This window comes from Felis catus, chromosome B1, assembly GCF_018350175.1.
Source record: "Felis catus isolate Fca126 chromosome B1, F.catus_Fca126_mat1.0, whole genome shotgun sequence".
Classification (NCBI taxonomy): Eukaryota; Metazoa; Chordata; class Mammalia; order Carnivora; family Felidae; genus Felis; species Felis catus.
Genome location: NC_058371.1, coordinates 57,159,669 through 57,179,768, shown reverse-complemented (window position 1 = coordinate 57,179,768; position 20,100 = coordinate 57,159,669). Strand labels below are relative to the sequence as shown.

Sequence of the window (20,100 nt, the reverse complement as noted above, 5' to 3'; positions counted from 1 at the left end):
CTTGATCTTTTGTGCCTATGTCCAGAACTCCCCTTAGGGCTCTAGACATTGAATTAGGGCCCATGCATTTGACCACATTTTATTTAATTTACTTTTTTAAAGGCCCTATCTCCAAATACAGTTACATTCTGAGGTACTAGGGATTAGGACTTCGACATATGAATTTTGGTGGGACATAAATCAGTACCTAATAGAGGGGGATTCCAAAACGATTCAATCAAATTGTGAAATATGCTGGGTATGCTTTACTTTTCTTACAGTAGCCTGTCTGGCTTTGCTACAAGAGGAAGTCTGGACTCATAATGTGAGTTTGAGAGTCTCTCCAATTTTTTTGGAGTCTGAGAAAGATTGGTATTAATTCTTCTGTAGATGTATGTTAGAATTCACCTGTGAAGCCTTCTGGCCCTGAATTTTTCTTCACTGGGAGATTTTTGAAAACTGATTTAGTCTGCTAATTTGTTATTGGCTTGTTGAGATTTTCTATTTCTTCATAATTCAGTCTTAGTATGTCGTATGTTTTAGGAATTTATCAGTTTTTTCCAGGTTGTCCAATTTGTTGAAGAATTATTGCTCATAGTGGTTTTTAATGATTATGATCATATTTCTGTGGCAATTGTTGTAATGTCTCCTCCTTCACTTTTAATTTTATTTGAGTCTTCTCTCTTTCTTGAAACTTCTTAAGAGTTTGTCAGTTTTGTTGATCTTTCCAAAAAGCCAACTCTTAGTTTCATTGAACTTTTGTCATGTTTTTCTAGTCACCATTTTATTTATTTTATTTCTGCTCTGATCTTTGTTAGTTCCTTTCTTCTGCTAATTTTGGGATTAATTTGAAATTCTTTACCTAGTTATATATATATATATATATATATATATATATATATATATAAAGTTATATATATTTATATATATATATATATATATATATAAAGTTATATATATTTATATATATAAAGTTAGACTGCTTGTTTAAGATCTTTCTCTTTTTCTTTTTTTATGTAGAAACTTATCACTACTCACTCCCCTCTTAGAACTGCTTTTGCTGCATACTATATATTTTGTTGTGTTCTATTTTCATGTGTAAGATTTTTTTTTTCATATGGAGTATGTTGTTTAAATTTCCACATTTATGAATTTTCTAGTTTTTCTCCTGTTATTGATTTCAAGTTTTTACCATAGTGGTCAGGAAAGATATTTGGTATGATTTTAATCTTTTAAATTTGCTAAAACTTGTTTTGTGATCTAACATATGACCCTATTCTGAAGAATGTTCTTGTGTGTACTTTAGAAACGTGTATTATGCTGCTGTTGGATGGAATGTTTTGTATATGTCTGTTTAGTCCATTGGTCTAAGGTGTAGTTCAAGTTCAATGTTTATTGATTTTCTGTCTGAACGAACTATCCATTGTGAAAATGGAAAGTTGGAGTCCTTACTGTTATTGTACTGTTCTCTAGTTCTCCCTTTAGATCTTTTAGAATTTGCTTAATATATTTAGGTTCTCTGACTTAAGTGAATATATATTTACAATTGTTATATCCTCATAATGAATCAATTTCTTTATCCCTACATAATTATCTTCTTTATCTCTTGTTACAGTTTTTGACTAAGTATTTTATGTGATATTAGTTACTCCTGCTCTCATTTGGTTTCCATTTGCATAGAATATTTTTCCATCCCTTCCCTTTGAACTTATGTGTGCCTTTAAACCTAGAGTGAGTCTATGTGATACATATAGTTGGGCCTTTTTTTCTTATCTACATACCACTCTATGCCTTTCAATTGGGATATTTAATCCAGTTAAATTTAAAGTAATTATTGATAGGCAAGGACTGACTAATGTCATCTTGTTAATTATTTTCTGGATGTTTTGTAATTCCTTTCCTTCTTTCTTCCTCTCTTGCTTTGTTTGTGAATTGATAATTTTATGTTGTGGTATACTTTGATTCCCTTCACCTTTTCTTGTGTGTGTCTCTTAAGGTGTTTGCTTTGTGGTTACCATGAGGCTTACATGAAATATATTATAGATACTAGTCTATTTTAAGCTGATAATAACTTAATTTTCTTGCATACAAAAAGTCTATATTTTTACTTCCCCTGCCTTTTAATTTTTTGACGTCACAATGAACATCTTTTTATTTAAAAACAATTGTTTATTCATTTTTGAAAGACAGAGACAGAGCACAAGCAAGAGTGGGGCGGAGAGAGAGGGGGGACACAGAATCCGAAGCAGGTTCTAGGCTCTGAGCTGTAAGCACAAAGCCAGATGCGGGGCTCAAACTCACGAACCATGAGATTGTGACCTGAGCCGAAGTTGGACACTCAACTGACTGAGCCATCCAGATGCCCCAATGAACATCTTTTTATATTGTGTATTCCTTACAAATTAGCACAACTATAGCTATTTTTATTACTTCAGTCCTTTAAGGTTTATACTAGAGTTAATTATTGTTAATTATTATTAATTATAGTGTTAATAATTATTATCACCATATTATAGTAGGAGTATTCTGAATTTGCTATATACTTTCCTCTACCAGGCATTTTCACATGTTTTCATGTTACTAAATAGTTACTAAATATTACTTTCATTTTAGCTTAAATAACTCCTTTCATCATTTCTTGTAAAGCATGTCTAGTGGTGATAAACTCTCTCAGCCTTTGTTTGTTTGGGAAAGTATGTATGTCTCCATTCCTGAAAGACAGCTTTGCTGGATAAAGTATCCTTTGTTGGCTTTTTTTTTTCTCTCTTTCAGCACTTTGAATATACATCCAACTCTCCACTGGCCTATAAGTTTATGCTGAGAAATCTGCTGATAGCCTTGTGGGAGTCTCCTTATAAGAGACAAGCTTCTTTTCTCTTTCTGTTTTCATAATTTACTCTTTGTCTTTGATTTTTTGACAGTTTTGTTATTATGTGTATTGAAGAATATCTCTTTGAGTTGAACTTGTTTGGGGACTTATGAGATTCATGAACTTAGACATCCAAATCTTTCCCCAGTTTTTGCAAATTCTCAGCTATTATTTCATTAAATAAGCTTTATACTCCCTTTTTCTTCTTATTCTGGGACTACAATAATGCATTAATTATTTTCCTTAATGATACCCATAAGCCCCATTGGTTTTCTTCATTATTTTTCTTTTTGCTTCTCTGATTGTGTAATCTCAGCTAATGTGTATTTCAGTCATTGATGGTTTCTTTTGCTTGGCCAAATCTTCTATTGAAGCTCTCTAATGAATCCTTCAATTCAGTCATTGTATTCTTCAACTCCAATATTTGTTTGGTTTCTCTTTATGTTTTCTACCTTTAGTTGAACGTCTTTTGTTCTTTGTTTTCCTGATTTTTAAAAAAATTGTTTATCTATATTCCCAGAGCTCTCTGAGCAACTTTATAACAGTTATTTTGAATTCTTTGTCAGGTAATTCATGTATCTGTATTTATTTGAAGTAAGTTACTGGAATTTCACTGTGTTCCTTTGGTGGTGTCATGCTTCCCTGATTCTCCATGATCCCTGTAACCTTTGGTGTCTGCACTTTGAAGCAGCAGTCACCTCTTCCAGATTTTATAGACTATTTTGGTAAGAAAAGTCCTTCACCTGTAGGTGGAAGCACACTGGAGTGCAGTGCTCCCAGGTCTAGTGATTGATGCAGGGTGACAAGTAAGGAGGCATGTGGCATCTGTGATCCAGGTAGGCATATTGTATTGTTGGATCAAGCCACTGAGGTCCACAACACCTACAACTGAGTAATTCCTCATGAGTGTTGCAGGTGGGACACAGTGGTTGCAAGTGCTTTAGGAGTTCTAAGTGGTGATTCCTGGTCCAGCAGTTAGGGACCAAGGCAGGAAATGTTGGTGGCCAGATACATACATATGTAAGGACCATTTCCACATGCCTATGTATTGGCAAAGGTTGGTTGCATATATACATAGTAGCAAGGGTCATGGCCAGCAGCAGAGGCTAGGACCAATTGCAGTTGTTTTAGCAATTGTGAGGTCCTTGGTTGTAGATGTGTACTCTTATGGCCTCAGGATCTTGCCATGGTTGTACAAATAGCAGTGGACTCTGGTGACAGGAGACAGGGCCAGGCCCAGGCCCACCAGCAGCTGTAGGGACCTTGGCTGTCAGTGTGCATTCCTGTGACTACAGAATCTAAACATAGGCATACATGGGAGGCACACAGCTGGAGGAGCTAGCCCTGAAAGCTCACATAGCTGTGGGAGTCAGCCACAAGGGTCTAGGCTAACATTTTGCATATATGCAGCTGCAGAGACAGGGGCTGGCTGCCAGTGTGGATCCAGACTAGAGAGAGGAACAGAGCAGGATATGGCTCAGGCAGCTGACATCTGCAAACACAAAAACCTGTAAGCCAAAAATTTCACTGATGAAACGTGAAGAGGTTCATGGCAACTGTGTTGGCTGCTGGTTTGTTCAGTGGTGGAAGCTATTGGGGTCCTTTGCAGAGCAGGCCAATAAGAACCACAGTCACTCCTACAGTGTTGATATTGATATCCTCTGCCCTCTTATTTCTGTTCCCTAGACTTCTCTAAACATGTTGGCTTGGCAGTCTGAGTGGGCTAAAACCTAAGTGGGTCCTTTGTTCAATGCCCCAAAAGACTGGGGAAGCTGGTTGTTTATCCCATTCTTCCTTTCTTGATGACGGGAATTCTGTCAGCTGGGATTTTCTTCTTGGCAGTGCTGGCCTGGGGATGGGATGTTGCAGGCTAAATTAAACTGTTTCTCAATCTCTTTTTTTATGAGGTTATTCTTAGGTTTTTCATTCCACTGATTTGCTGAAGCTTCTTAAGCGGACTCCTGAGCTCTCCCAGAGCTGATTTTATTCATGGATAGCTGTCTAAATGTTGATTTTTATTGGGAGATAGAGGGTGGGGTCTCCTACTCTACCATGTTGGTAACATCACTCTCTTGGACTGATCTGAACATTTTAATACTGAAGGAAACCATGACAACAAATACCCAAATCCAGCTCAACTTAATTCCCCATACTAAGAGCCTGGCAGAAAAAGAAGCATACCTGTATCCAGTTAAAAAGTGATTTACCTCAATATCTATTTTTGTTTTACATACAATCTCTAAAATTCAAACAAAACCTATAAGACACTGGAAAAAAAAGCCTATTGTTAAATGGTAAAGAAGTCAAGAGAAGTAGACATGGTCTGGGTGTTGAAATTAACAAACTGAGATACTGAAATAACTATGCATAATATATGAAAAGATCTAATGAAAAATGTGGACAACATGTGAGTGGAAGAATTTGTGCCTGCAAAGTTTTACCCTCTATTAAGCCTTCCTTTATCCATGGCTCTTTGATAACACCATAGGAAACTCTGACTTTTATTTTATCAGGTTTTATACTATTGAGAACATAAGAGTGAAAGTCTTTTGCATCATTTTTATCATAACCAATCTTGAAGTCTTGGACTAGTTGAATCTAGAGCAATGTGTACAAGGAATTTGCTATTTTCTTCTCAGTCATCTTTGGGAACTACTTCAACATAATCTGGCTGGGTAATCTCATACAGCCAGGGGAATTTTAACTTCATCTACATGTTTATGACTTCCAAGTTCTTATCTCTAGTCCTGACATTGCTTTTGTACTCCAGTCTTATATATCTAATTGCTTATTCAGAATCCCTACTTAATCTAGGAGACCTCAGTATTATCAAATCTAAAATAGTTTTCACTTTAATAGCTCTTTAATTTGCTATTTCCCTCATTTTTTGTTTTTTTACCTCAGTAAATAGCATTACTTTCTATCTAGCCATAAAGTCAAAGCCACAGGATTTATCCCTAACTCTTATCACTATACTATTCTTATTTCATCCATCAGAATATCTTGTAGACTTCAACTCTAACCATAGTGCAATTCACTTCTCTCTGTTTCACTATCACGTTCACCTGGAGAGATGAAGTAATAAAACTTGTCTCACTACTTCTATTTGTTTAAGCATCTGACTCTGGATTTCAGCTCAGGTGATGTTTGAGCCCCACATCAAGCCCTGCACTGACAATGTGGAGCTTTCTTGGGATTTTCTTCTCCCCCCGCTCTCTACCTCTACCTGGCTCAAGCTTGCACTCTCTCTCAAAATAAATGAACTTAAAAAAATTTATATATATTAGTGTAAACATACTGCTCTCTTGCTTAAAATCCAAATTCAGTATCTAGGCTTCGCAGCACATATGATATGATCTGGGAGTATGGCCAGGGTTCCAACCTTATGTATTTACTTGCTCCCTTTGATCAAGCCACACATGTCTCTGTGTTTCCCAAAACTACCAAGGCATATCCAGGTTAGAGACTGTTCAATATTTCTTTATTTTATACCAGACTGTTTTCTTTTTTTATCTTTGTTCTTGTTTGTCTATTTTTGAGGCTGACTCCTTGTCTTTGGTTAAATTTAGTGAAAGGTCGTTATTAACCACCAAAGTAAAGATGCTCTTTAATCACTGCATCACTATTATAATAGCACTTAACCCTATTTTACATGTTTTTAATTTATTTATATAATTGTTTATTGTGTGCTATTCTGCTATTGTGGGTAAAAATTTAATAAATATCAAGGCCTTCCATGGCATTTTCAAGTCTGTATCACCAGGAGTAAGAATAGTCCCTGATACACAGTATTATTCAATAAATGTTTTGGCACTAAATTTCAATTATTTGAGAATCACACCATGTAATGGAATCTTTGACTTAATTGACATTTCATTAAACTGTTCCTACACTGCTTTATTTGATTTTTAAATATTCCTCCAAAGCATCTTTGGTTTTTAAAAATAGTACAAATATTCAAGTTTCAGAGGAGACCCTAGGGGGCAATTTATTCTCCCAGGTTGAGAATAACTGCCTTCAACAAACAAACTGTGAATCTGTGGGATAAGCAGAATGACACAAATTAAAATATAAGCCATTAGTATTTTAGGAACTAATTTAATAAGTATTGTGGAACATTTATTGACATTAGTAAACATTTTTGCTGCTGTTATCTGAGCTCACATCAAAGTGACTTTGATTCAGTATATTTTTATCCTAACAGTTTCAAGTTGAATACCAAGACATAAGCTAACATTAATGGCAAACATTAAATCATACTAACAACAAGATTTTCTCCATAAAGACTGGGAATTAACTTCATGTATTTACAATATTAAATCAAATTAATTTCCCTTAATAAAATATATTCCTCAATTTAGGCAACTCTGTTCTTATTTCAGTTGAAGGAGACATAATTACTGTATTACAATTATGTTAGGATTCTTAACTTATTACTAGAACTTAAATACCTGTTTAAATATGTACTTATTTATGTGTGTTAATGAATTAATGGCTCATTCCAAACATTTCAGATAAATCTATAAGCATCCAAATCAACAAAAGTAGTATTTTTAGGCTATAGATTTCAAATTTAAATGGGTTATAAACTCTTCATATTAAACAGGAGAGCCTTTAGTTTTTCATAATGTTTTACTTTTTAAAAAGAGAAATAAGAAATGATACTAAAAGAAGGGAACATAACTTTGATCTCTGGAATTATCATAAGACATATCCCAGTCTTACATATGGTCAATGTTTAAATGTCATTAATATTGCTATAGTATCTCATATAATTTTCCTTTGATCTATGATTCATTTAGAATCTTGAAAAATACTTGCATATGTTTAAAATATACTTAATCTAATGTATTTATATTATTAACAGACCAGCTCAACTATATAGACAATTGTAGCTCAGAATTCACTAAGCGTAATTGTAGATTTGAAATACTACTAAATCTAAAAAGTTATTTTATTTTTCAAAAAAATTCTCAAATTGTAAATATCTGAGAGGGTGCTATTTTCCGGGTATAACTACTGGCTTGTTTATGCTCTCTGCCATGATTGCAAATATCAAACACTTGGCAAATAAAGAATGAAATAGATAATATAAGAATTGTGATAGTCTTTTTAGGCTAAAATTTTAGGTGTTCCCTTCAAATCTTGATTGTTTTCTATTTTTAAACCCTTTTAACATTATCTTATTACAATATTTAATTCATTGTTACACTATTTAACGCCAACGCCATTCTTCTTAGCCATGAAGATCATGGCTATTCAGTGTTTATTTAGTTCAAGAAACGAAGAGCAATTTTAATATTATAAACATTTATAGTACTGGAAAAGAACAAAATTGTTGAAAAGGCTCTCAAAAAGCAAATATATTCATGTAATTAATATCCTTTTTTTTTTAAAGTAAAGCAGTCCTTCCCAATAGGGTTGAGTCTTAGAAAAATAAGACTACCTATCATGTTTTTCACATTTCCTGTATTTGCTGTAAACATTTTGTAAATATTTGAGTCAAAAAAATTTTGAAGAGAAAGGGAGGAAAAAAAACAAAAAAACAAAACAAAACAAAAAAACAAATCACACCACAGCAGTACTGTGGTAATGAGAAAGTAAACAGATACTTTGCTAACAATTTTGCTATTTTTAAATGTGTAGGAGAAGTGTTATATGTTGTAACTTTAGGTTACTTTATCCTAACCATAGCTTATGGAGCTTGGCCCTAAATTTTTCATTGGTTATTTCTATAAATTATTTCCTACCCCAGTATCATACTGTTTGGTACATAATGGAACTCTGAGTCCTTTCTCTGTTTTACTACATGAGCAATTACTCAGGTATGATCATAGGCACAGCTTTCCCTCTGTTCATACAGAAACACACTTGATTTAGTTACTGATGTACATGAATGTGCTTCTCCATTTTAGCAGAGTATCCTAGTGAGGAAAACTTTATACTGTGGATAAATGTGCCTGTGTTTTAATGGCAACATTTGGAAGAGATGGTAAGCAAAAGGATAAAAAGGTTAGGGAAAAGAAATTAGGTAGGCAACAGTTGGATTTCTTTCTCATTTGAAGTTTAAAAGGTCTTCCAAAAATAGGTTTGAAATATTACACCAAAATAATTTTTGATAAAAGATTGTAAGAGAATTGTAGAGTTGTTACAATGCATAATATTGATAATATCAATAGCTGTTTCCAAAGTTTCTTTTTCCTAAGTAAACTTCATGGTCAGCTGTAAGGATTTTATGCTTTTGACAAATTGGTTCTGTTTAAAAACCCAGCAAGGCTTAAAGTGGTATTAACATACCACTGTTACTGGAGTGATGAGAGTTCATTTAACATAAATTAAATTGTCTTTGTCAAGGAAATTATAAATCCAAGACATGAAACTGGTGCATATAAAAAGGTTTCAGTGCAGTGTAAACAGAAGTCCCTCTGGGCACTCACATCTGCAGGATGGAAGTATGTTGATCATAGAAAGCATTCTCTATCATTTTGAAACAGTCCTGTTTCTAGAAATTGCATTGTTTCCTTATGTTCTATTCTTCACACATAGTTTTAGCATAACATTCACACCCTTCTCTTAATGCACACAGCAGAGTTCCAAATGTTCTTTGGAATAGAACCAAAATCAATATGCCCCTTTTAAGACCCTACACCTGGCTATGTATTCTCAGTTTTATTTTTGTTTTGTTTTTTTCAAGCCCACTAGTCCTTTTTCTCAGGTAGATTTATTCTTGACATTCTTATTCTCTCCCTACTCCCACCTTAGACGCTTAAGTGTTCTCACTAACGTCATGTTATACTTATCACTGATCTACCTTTTGAGATTAAGCTGAAAAATTTTCCTCCCATTAACCAAAAGTGATCAAGGCATTTTACTTGGTGAAAAAATAAATGAGGTTATTGATTACTCATTTATCCAGGTAATTATATACATTTATACAAAAATTAATATATCCTTGTCATTTATTTGTATATACAGATACACATTTATTTATGCTTCACTAGATTGTAGTTTAAATGTATACACAGGAATATATTACAAATAAAAAATTACAATTTATAAACACAGATCAGAATTTGTAAAATGATAGAAAAAGGGAAAACTTTGAAATATCTGCAAGAATTATCTATTAGAATTATCTCTAAACATTTAAAAGTGGGAAATTTCCAGCAAAATTTTTGTGTATTTGTTCCCTTTAAAAGTTACAAGTGCTGACCATATATTTTTTAACGTTTTATTTATTTTTGAGACAGAGAGAGACAGAACATGAACGGGGGAGAGGAAGAGAGAGAGGGAGACACAGAATCAAAAGCAGGCTCCAGGCTCTGAGCCATCAGCCCAGAGCCTGAGGCGGTGCTCGAACTCACGGACCGCGAGATCGTGACCTGAGCTGAAGTCGGACGCTTAACCAACTGAGCCACCCAGGCGCCCATGCTGACCATATTTTTATGCATGTATGTGTATATATGTGTTTTTGCCTCTAATATTCAAAGAACATTTTAAGTATATTACATTCATTTCAGTTGCTTTTTTTGTGATTTAAATTTGTGACCCTTCATTTAAACAAGGATGGTGGAAATGTTTCTGCATAGATTATTTAGGAACAGTGTTCTGCAGAATATATGGAAGATTTCTCAGTACATAAATATCAGATAAGAAAAAGTGGAATGAGTTTTCAGCACTCTTCCCATGATTTCTTTTTAACTGTAAAATTCCCTAGTTTTTTACAGGAACTGAAATGAATTATCTTATTATGAGGGCATGCTTTAGTTTACTTAATAGGAAATTAATAATTCTCTGCAGCTCTTTTCAACTGTTCAAATGAATATAAATAATTCGTGTTTCACTAATTCCATTTCATTATAAAATTTCCTATACAATATCAGAGAGTCAGGTATTTTTCTAGTGAGAATATCTGCTAATTTTTTAGAAGGGGATTCGACTCTACATAACTTCATTAAGTGCAATAACCTCTTTTCCTCCAATGTGGCCCCAGTATATAGAATTTAATATATGCCTCAGGATTTTTCAATTAAATTTTTAAAAACTTTTTTAACGTTTATTTATTTATTTTGAGAGAAAGACACAGAGACAGTGAGCAGGGGAGGGGCAGAGAGAGAGAATCCCAAGCAGGTTCTACACTGTCAGCGTGGAACCCAATGCAGAGCTCGAACTCACGAACCAGGAGATTATGACCTGAGCCAAAACCAAGAGTTTGACACTTAACTGACTGAGTCACCAAGGTGCCCCATGAATTAAAATTCTTAATCTTTTGGCTATCTTGACTATTTTAAGTGCATCTGAACTGAGTTAGACAAATGTTCTTTATCCCAATCCTTTTTATCTTGTCCTACTAAGAAGGGTTCTTTCACTCTTTTCTTCGTTTGCTAACTATAATGCTGATATTAGCTGAGAAGTTCTGGTTACCATTTTCTTGAAAATAAAACTCTACTTCTATGGGCCTTGTTGCAAATGAGCATGATTCAACTAAAATCCGGTTCTCTATGTATATGGGTTGTATTAGTTTCTTAGTGCTGTCATAACAAATGGACATAAACTGGGTTTCTTAAAAGAGATATTTATTGTCTCACAGTTTTGGAGGCTAGAAATCTTAAATCAAGGTGTCAAAAGAAATAATTTATCCCACGCCTCTCCCCTAGCTTATGGCGGTGGCTGGCAATCCTTGGTGTTGTCTTCTAGATACATCTTCCTAATCTGTGCCTCCGTCTACACATGACATTTACCCTGTGTATGTCTCTATGTCTGCTCCTCTCATCTTCTTATAGAAATGCCAGTCATATTGAATTTGGGGCCCATCCTAATGCAGTATAACCTCATTTTAACTAATCACATTGCTAAAGAGTATTTCCAAGTAAGTTTATATTCACAGGTTCCAGGTACACATGAATTTTTGAGGCGAACTAGTCAACCCAGTCCATAGGCTATTACATTTCATTCCACTATATATTTTTTTTTTGCATGCAGTTTATTTTGACTTTGTAAAATTTAAACAGAAAGTATATTAACCTACATTCACAAACCATCTCTCGTATTTTAAGAAACAGCCATATTACATACTGTCTCTCATATCTCTCTATACATTACCTATAAACTTAATATCATTTTTGGTCATTTTTTGAAGTTTCCTGGCTCATGTATCCTATTGATTCATATTTATTACAAATCATTAAAATATTATTATACATCTCACAGATAATATTTATGAAATAATTAATTTATAATCCATATTAGATTCAGTTGAAGCTATGAATTTATCACAAATAAAATATAATTCTTTATGTGATCTTCTAGTTAATATTGAGATACAATATTAAAACAAAATAAAACAAAATTCATGTTATTCCTATAAAATAACATTTATTGTGAAGTTGGAGAATATCATTCTTCCTTAGTATCCCTCATGTTTATATTTATCTAAGATGCCCCAAATAAAATATTTTAAATGTTTGAGATAAGTTTGTAGCGAGCCTCATGTTTTCCACAGTGCTCTTAGATCATAATTAGTTGATCCTGAGGTGATGTCCAATTTTACTTTGTATTTGAATCAAGAAAATTAAGGAACAATGGCAAGTTTGAAAGTTTTGACTTTAGCTTTAAAATCTGTATTTTGATTCATGATGAACATGAATCAAGATAAGGAATAATTAATAATCACTATAACTGGATGTGAAGATATAGGATTCTGCGTTCCCTTCCTACCTCATATAATATAAATATATTACTAACATATTGAAAATATAAGTTACTAAAGAGTCAAAATCAGCTGTATTCGAGAACATTAATTGATTAATGATAGTGGGAGTTCAATTATTGATGAAATGTATTTCTTTTACTTAATATCTCTGCCATATAATAACACTGTACTTTTAATTATGCTTAGAAATTTTGTTTCTGTTTCCTGTTATAAAAAAAGTATTCACTATAAGGGAGCAAGCATCAGGCTTTATTTTATTTTCTCAACAAGATTAGACATGACACAGAAATTACAGCATCAAAATGTAAGATATTTTTTTTTTAAAAATAGAAACAAAGCATTGGGAGAAAATTCAAATAATATACATTTTTGCTAAAGGAAATATTAAAAATACATTTGATGATGTCTGTAATGTGCAGAGTTATGAAAATAAATGACTTTTGAGGGGAGGGAGGTCTGGCATTTATCCTTGCCATAGAAAGACATGACATGAAATGACATCAAGGACTTACATTAGACCAACAGCAGTTGGGCATGGTTTAATCATTCCTAGGCATTGAAAATTACCTATTTACTTTACATTTAAATTTTTCTTTTTTGGTAACTTCCTCATGATACTATCGTATTATCATTATCTGACATTCCTGAGATACTTTTTGTGTGTGCTTTGCATGGTACGTACAGTAAATATAGGTTCTTTGGTATTTAAGAATAGACATTATTAACAGTAAGTTTCTTGGGCCAAATGAGAAAATTAATTCCAAATTAATGGAAATACAATTAATGCACTTCACTCCTACTATGAAATGAACTATTTCTTTCAGTTGGGTAACAAGTAGATTTTTATTCTGTTAGGGAATAATTAACTCTTATGTACATTGAAAGGTACAGCCAAAAGTTTCTGTTCTATATGAATTTATAGAATTCTATTTATAGAAGTTTTAATATTTTAGTACAGTGATAACAAATGGAGAATTTTCAGAGTGTAATATACTATTTCAGACATATTAAGTGGAGAAAAACTTTTCAAAGAAAAAAAATAGGTATTTATCCTTATCATATATATCATCATTTATTAATTCACACCTAAGGTTTGCTTCTAGCCATATTATGCTTTGGAGCAACAAACAGTCTTTTAGTCATGTCTCAATCATTTAATTAGTTTGTAAAACACTTCACTTTCTTGTCATATTAAGTATGAGATTAAAGAGGATTTTAATTGATTACAGAAGTATTTTTTAAAGTTTAAGTTTGGGCGCCTGGGTGGCGCAGTCGGTTAAGCGTCCGACTTCAGCCAGGTCACGATCTCGTGGTCCGTGAGTTCGAGCCCCGCGTCGGGCTCTGGGCTGATGGCTCAGAGCCTGGAGCCTGTTTCTGATTCTGTGTCTCCCTCTCTCTCTGCCCCTCCCCCGTTCATGCTCTGTCTCTCTCTGTCCCAAAAATAAACGTTGAAAAAAAATTAAAAAAAAAATAAAGTTTAAGTTAAAAAGAAGGGAAGTGGGAACAAGAATAAAAAAAATTTAAAAAAAGCCTCAAAAGAAATGAAAATGAGAAAAAGCAGAATTAGGCATTTATAAGACTAATATTTCAGTAGTTTTTATTTTTTCTAAGTAAAGTTCCTCATTTTTCATTATTGGTACTGAAAGTAGCATGTGATAATAAAAATCAAAAGGTAATTCTATTGCTAAGATAAAGAAAAATTTTAAGCTTATAATTTGAAAGTCACATATATAAGATGTGAATTTCAATACATTTTTTTTCTTATTGTTGGGCTTTGAAAATTATTGTTGAAATTAGAAATACCTCTATAGAATAAGTTAGTACTCAGCATATTGATTTTATGTCATTAATTCATTGGATCTTTAAGTTTTAGTTCAACATGAGCCTTTTTATAGTAGGGAAGTCTGCACTAAATTTGTTGTCTAATAATATGCAACTTTGGGAAAATTACTTAAAATTTTTTATGCAGTCTCATCAACTGCAATATGAGAATAATAACTGTTCCACCAAATAGAGTTGTGGCAAATATTGTTAAAAGTGAAATAATGACATAGTACATGGGGAGGAAAACAAAGTAATTCCTGGCAGATGTTTTGTGATAATCTAACGTGATTACACTGCATCAAATTGCAGTTCACTCCCACCATGCTCCTTATCACACTTCTGAGTGAAAAGGAATCCAATGCTTAGAGAACTTTTTAGGAAAGAGATAAAGATAAGAGAAGCTAAGAAATATGAACCTGACATTTCCTAATTTTGCCCTTGAGTCAAAATTTGTTAAAGCAAAAGACGCAATTAGGAGAATGAGAGACTAAGCTGAAGGGACAAAAACGAGCTTTTAGAAACTGTAAAAAGTTAGGAAGCTTTGTAAACAGCCCAGGATTTTGATTGGAACACAACAGCGTCCTTTACTATGAACTGAATTATGTCCCCTGAAATTCATGTTAAAGCCTTAACTCCTAATGTGATGGTATTTGGAGATGGGCCTTACAGGGAATAATTAGGTTTAAATGAAGTAATGACGATGGGGCCCTCATGATGGAATCAGTGCCGTATAATAAGAGAAAGAGACACCAGGGCTCGCTCTCTGTATGCACGTAAGAGGTCATGTAAGCACACAGTGAAATGGCAATTGTCTTCAAGCCAGGAAGAGAGCCCTCACAAAAAAAAACAAATTTGCTGGCACTTTATTGCAGACTTCTCAGCCTCCATAATGGAGAAATAAATGTCTGTTGTTGAAACCACCCAGTCTGTGTTACTTTGGTAGAGCAGCCTATGTAGAATAAGTCTTCCAAGGAATCATATGGCCTCAAATAACACAAATTTAAATAATTCCATTTCTTGATCAATTAAGAACATTTGTTTCTGCCAAATGCAAAAGAAAACCACATCTAAGACCTCAAATTATTCCCATTTCTTTAAATGCAATGCTAGCACTCAATTAAATGTAACCAAACATATAAAAAGATAATAATTTAGTGAAAACCAACAGAAAAATAGAAAATAAAAATAAATACAGGATATATGGATATTGGTTTTATCACACATGAAATTTTGTGAAACTATAATTAAAATATTGAAGGAATTAAATAACAAGATTCAAAATTCCAACAGAAAAAACAGATATAATAAAAAAGAGCAAATAAAAATTCTGAAGTGAAAATTAAAACTAAATTAATAATCAGTAGATATAGTTAACAGCAGATTAGGCATAGCTGAAAAAAAACAAAACAGTGAACTTAATGATAGGTCAGATGCTGTCTCCATACTGCAGTATAGGAGAGATTAACAAGATGCAAACAAACAAACAAACAAACAAGAGAAAACCAGAAAAAGAGTGTAAAAGATACATAAAGGCTAAGAATCTTCATAAACTGATAAAGAATTTACAAATCTGATGCTCCTGAGCTAACAAAAGATATGTCTTAGATAGCTCCAGCTGCCATAACAAAATACCACAGAGTGAGTGTTTTAAAAAACAGAAATTTATTTTCTCACAGTTCTGAAGACTAGGAAGTCCAATATCAAGATGCCAGCAGATTTGTTTTCTGGTGAGAGCTCTCTTCCATGCTTGCAGAAAGCCACTTTCCTGCTGCTATACCCTCAGATGGCAGGAAAAGAGAAAATACACTCTATGGTCTATTTTCATATAAAAGCATTAATGCCATTAAGGGACCCTTACCCTCAAGACCTCATCTAACCCTTATTACTTCTCAAAGACCCCATCTCCAAATACTATCACATAGTGGGGTAGGATTTAAATATATGAATTTGGAGGGGAGACACAATTCAATCCATAGCAATATGATTGTCAAGTTAGATTCATGTGATGAGAGATCTTCATTATTCCAATTTTACAACTAATTTCCAGGATACAGGCAATGGAATAGCTCACATAAAGCAAAAAGTGATCTGAGATATTACACATAGGTTTCAAATTCTTCATTCCCACAGCAGAAAGGCCTTTCTTTTCCAAAATACACAATACTTCTAATAACATACATGGCATATAACTTCACCTCACCTAGTGTAGAATGACTATCTTATAGCTATCTTCAATTTATACAGCTGTGTATATGACATTTTTCAAGTTAAGCCTAATAAAACTATAGATTCTGATGGGGCACCTGAGTGGCTCAGTCGGTTGAGCGTCCAACTTTGGCTCAGGTCATGATCTCGCGGTCCGTGAGTTCGAGCCCCGCGTTGGGCTCTGGGCTGATGGCTCAGAGCCTGGAGCCTGTTTCAGATTCTGTGTCTCCCTCTCTCTCTGCCCCTTCCCTGATCATGCTCTGTCTCTCTCTCTGTCAAAAGTAAATAAAAAACTAAAAAAATTAAAAACAAAACAAAACTATAGATTCTGGATTTATTTACTTTCCATAATCTTTAATCAGAAATACTCCATTAAAAGCTTTCCATAAATAAGGATATCATAAAATCCTTAGATTCATTTACAATGTCAATAAGATCAGAATGGATGATTTTCCTCCTTTTGCTCCTTTGGGAGCACTGTTGTTCCTACAGTGGCAGTAAATAATAGCATAAGACCATTAATACCCTGGTAGGTGACTACCAATATTTGTTTTCCAATGGAGTACGGGAATTTCCTCTACAAAAAATGTGAATTGTTACTTATATCTCTTCATAGGTGTACTGATGTTCTTTAATCAGGGAATTAATGTTTATTCTCTTTTATTCATAATTATTTTTCCAGCCTCACTTAGTATACCATGACCAGTTCCTAATATCTCTACCAAACATTTGGTCTGTTTGGATCAAATGGTGATCAAGCTATCACATATTTTGTGCAATTATACATTTACGAAATTGTAAATGTTGGGAAAATGAAAAATCAAATATTGAGTACCCAACAAAACTGTCAATTGGGTATCTTCTGCCTCTAAATATAGCTTCATCTGGGTATACTAAAAGTCTTCCTAGGTGGGGTGCCTGGCTGGCTTTGTCAGTACAGCATGTGACTCTTGATCTTGGGGTTGTAAGTTTGAGCCCTATGTTGAGTGTAGATATTACTTAAAAAAACAAAATCTTGAAAAAAAAAAGCTTCCCATCAAAGTATTTTGTGTACTTCTGAGAGGAGATAGCTATTCTGTCAGACTATATAATCAAATCCATACCTAACATCTTTGAGTATGTCTAACTTTCATTTGCATTGTCTTTAGATAAATTCTATGCAAATTCACATTTGACTTAAAGGATCCTAGTAAACTGAGACATATTGAGCAGTTTTAATCTGATTTCTACCATACCCAGAAAACTATATAGCAGTTTTCTAAAACCGGAAAATAGAGGAAATAAAGAGTACAAAAGACTATGTTCAACACATCAATGGACAGGAAAATATAAATTTAGAAACATACACATATATACATATGTATATATATGTACATATACATATACATAAATATATACATATATATACATATGTATATATGCAAAAATTAAAGTGTGTGTGCATGTGTGTGTATGTGTGTGTGTGGTCATAGCATATAATCATTTTTTAATCGAAAAATCCAAATACTTTATCTCCCTTTGTCATCTTTATTATAAGAAGAACACACAAAGCTACAATAAAGCAGTGCAAGGTAGATTTTATTATGTTAGCTATTTCACCTACTCTTCCCCTATTATGTGTTTCCCTGCCAATTGTCATGTGACTTTCTTATCTCCTGTGGGAAGAAAGTAATTTCCTGCCTTACTGATCTTTGGCTAGGATGCATGATATGCATTGATCAATTGAATCTGAGTTGATTCTATGAATACCACACTTGAGCAGAAGCACTAAAAGTAGCATCTTAATTTTCTGCCAGCTCTCTTGCTTTTCATATTGGCCATGGGGGATGGGCATTCCCATTCACAGACCTGCATTTTCCCTGCTTTCATGAATAAGAAGACACAGCTGCAACCTGGTGTAGAGCCATAGCTCACCAACATTCTACATTTAAGATGAACAGCACATATAACTTTCTATTGAAAACTACCTGAGATATTGGGATCATTTGTTACTATAGTAGTACTGACTAACATACCATTCCTATGTAAATTTCAAAGGATATAAATAACAAAAGATTAAATTTCTTAGAAACTAAAAGTTTTCTTGAATTATACTGATGTATCAGCTGCATTGATGGACCATGTGTCTTACCTTCCTTGGTTATGGTGATGCTAAATGTTCTATTTCTGCTGTAACAAATAATCATAAACTTGGTGACTTAATAAAGCACAAATTTATTATCTTACAGTGCTGTAGATCAGAAGTGCAAAAGAGATTTCCTTGGGCTTAGATCCAGATATCAGTAGATTGCATTCCTCTCCAGAAACTTAAAGAAAAAATTGATGTCCTTGCATTTTCTTACTTTCCTTGGTTCATGGTCTCATTCCTCCCTATTCAAAGTCAACAATATCATGTTGAGCACTTCTCATGCTGCCACATCTCTGATTTTCTCTTCTCTTCTACCTCCCTCTTCTACTTTTAAGGGCCCTTGTGATTAAATTGCACCTTCCAGAGTAACTCATGATAATCACCCCATCTAAATGTCATTAACTTAATCATATCCACAAATTCCCTTTGCCATGTAAGGTAACATAATCACAGGTTCCAGTGATTAGAATGTGGACATATTTGAAGGATCATTATTCTGCTTACCACAGGACCATTTTCTTACTTTTTTGTAGTGTCTCTTCTGATAGGATAGGGGCCCCCAAATGTGGGGTGACTGTTCGGTGGAAGCCAGTGTCAGGAACAGTGAAAGTATTCACCAGAGGCAGAACAAAGGAGATAGAAGTTTACTGAATACACCCAAGGGAGCAGAAGGCAGGGCAGCAAAGGAGATACTGTGCGCAAGGAGGCAGTGGGTGGGGGCTAATTTTAAAGGGGAAAGATGAAGACGTATGGTGACTTATGAAATTTTCCCTTTTTTAGCAACTGTGCCTGGTTGTAAGTAGCCTATTGCTTAGTTAGGGCTTATGGAATATTTGAGGTGGCTTGCCTGATGGGCCTGTCTGTATTCTGCCAGCTAGTCGCAGTGGGCCCTTTGCCTTGATCAAGTCTCCATTGCTCAAGCCTGTTGTCTAAAAGCAGCCTCTGCATTTTTGTCTTTCTTTTTTTATTATTAATGCAAAGTGGTTATCAATATACAGCTCCAAATCTTTCAGAGGATCAGGAGAGTGTGTGAACAAAAAGATTTAAAAAATTTATCTTCTATTCACAAGTTTCTGCTTCTTTGTCATACTTCTAAAAGATTCAATAAGCTAATCTAGTCCATTCTCTAGTTGGCAGACTCACTCTGACTCACCCATGTTTGATTTTTGATTTTGCATCTTAAATAATTTTTAATCATGAGTTTGCTTTAATTGTCCCAACACAAATTTAAAAATTTCTTGAGTTATAAAACTCTGTATTTCTCAAGGAAAGTCCATTCTTTTCATGAGTCTACAATAAAATATATTAATATTTGACTAATCAATGAAATTTTAATGTTTTATACGACATCTATATGACATCTGTGAATCTCCACCACTTTCT

General features: G+C 33.8%; 1 long non-coding RNA gene across 2 annotated transcripts in view; it reads right to left on the bottom strand.

The window, feature by feature from the left end:
• Window positions 1-20,100, bottom strand: part of LOC123384876 — a 100,312-nt gene that overhangs the window by 64,343 nt on the left and 15,869 nt on the right. The window contains exon 4 of one of the 2 annotated variants that reach the window (XR_006596589.1): window positions 16,861-18,959. The exons of the other annotated variant lie outside the window; for it this stretch is intronic. This is a non-coding gene — a long non-coding RNA (uncharacterized LOC123384876). Of the gene's footprint in view, window positions 1-16,860; window positions 18,960-20,100 lie in introns of those variants that run through there. 2 annotated transcript variants of the gene reach the window in all.